Raw genomic sequence first — 1,655 nt, forward strand, 5'->3', positions numbered from 1 at the left:
TCAGGGTTGGAAGGGACCTCAGGAGGTCATCTAGTCCAACCCCCTGCTCAAAGCAGGACCAATTCCCAACTAAATCAATTGCCTTATGGTAGGCTACCCAATGCGGAAATCCAAACGCCCAGTAGACAGCATTACACTGCGAAGAGCAGAAAAGTAAATATTTATGAACATATAATTGATTAGAAAAACTTCCAGGAAAGGACCTTGGATTGTTGGCATGCCAGGTAATTAGCCCTGGTAATCCGTCAGCACATGGCGCTGTGCACCAACACTCCAGCTCTTGCATTGTCTGACCCCTTAAGAATCTGCCCGCAAACAAGTGCACTTGTCAGACAGGCGTATTAGTTCAGATGAGGCCAGGCTTTTGCGCACCACATAATTGGCTGATTTTTCTCTAGCGAACCGCTGCGATTTCTGATTGGGGCGGAAGTGAGCCAAGTGTGATTGCGCCCAGGACATGGAATGCGGGAGGGCCAAATGGCGCAGAGGATGCCAGGGTGCAAGGGAGCATGGGAAGGCCCCTAAACTTGTGGAATGGGGGGAGTCATCTTTCTTCCTGAGCATGTGGCAGGGCTCTGTGGGTTTAGGTGGTGGGGTTGAGGCAAGATGGGGGAGGGGAGGAGGGAAGCAGAGGTGGGTAGCAACTGCAGTGCTTTGGGTCCCAGTAGGGAACCAGCCTTATTTTCCATCTATGTCTTCTACACCCTCCACCCCAGGAGGAGGCTAGTGCCTAGGGTCAGATTGTGGGAAGGAGAAGGGTGGCATTCTCCAAAGTGCTGCCTACACCGCTATCCTGGGCTGGGCTCTGGGCTAGGCTCCCCCTGGCTGGGTTGGCTTTTGACCCTGCCTGTGTTCTGACTTTGGAATTGCTGGGGCTGCCCGGGCTCCCTTCAGGCTCAAAGGCAGGATCAGCCTCATCTGCAGCCTCCTTCTGCAGAAGGGGCCAAGCCTGTCTGTGGTTTCATGCTGCAGCTCCATGGCCTCCCTAGTGGCCAGTGGCGCTGAGGCCAGCCAGGGGAACAATGTGGCGGAGAGTTACAAGAAAGTATCAACTCTCTGTACACGAAATGACCCTTCCAGCTTCTCATGGGCTGAAGGTGAGTATGGCAGGGGAGTTCCTCAGAGAGCCGTGCTGACCCAGCCCCGAGGAGTGCTGTATCCCATTCCCAGGTATCACAGGTTCTGCAGTGTTTGGTCTTGAGTCCTTTGCAGAGCAGGTGGATCCACGCGCTCTACAGGCCCTGCTGCTCTCTCCTCTGTGAGGCAATAAGTCCCTCCTCCCTGAGGGGAGCAGGAGGCACCAAGTCTCATGCCTGGAGCGGTGGGCCTTTTCCATAGGTTTTCCCCCCTGGGATGGTCACATGTAGCCCTGAGTTAATGTTCTGTGTAAATGGAACTTCACAGAAAGGCAGAGAGAACGGCTGCTTTCCCCGGCATTATCCCCTCCCTCAGCCGCGTGGGCATTTCTGCTGCACCAAGTCAGCCAGCATTAATGTGTATGGCTGTCCCCATCACACAGCAATTGGCAGCCCGGCTCCTCTGCAAGGTTGGAGTGAAGGGATGTGGAGGCTCTGCTCCTTCATGTGGATAGTTCTGGTGTCTGGTGGATCCCCTGGTTCATGGGTATCCCATCCACTGCCTCTCCACTGTGTGGA

This window comes from Terrapene carolina, unplaced genomic scaffold, assembly GCF_002925995.2.
Source record: "Terrapene carolina triunguis isolate 2854851 unplaced genomic scaffold, T_m_triunguis-2.0 Scaffold175, whole genome shotgun sequence".
NCBI lineage: Eukaryota > Metazoa > Chordata > Testudines > Emydidae > Terrapene > Terrapene triunguis.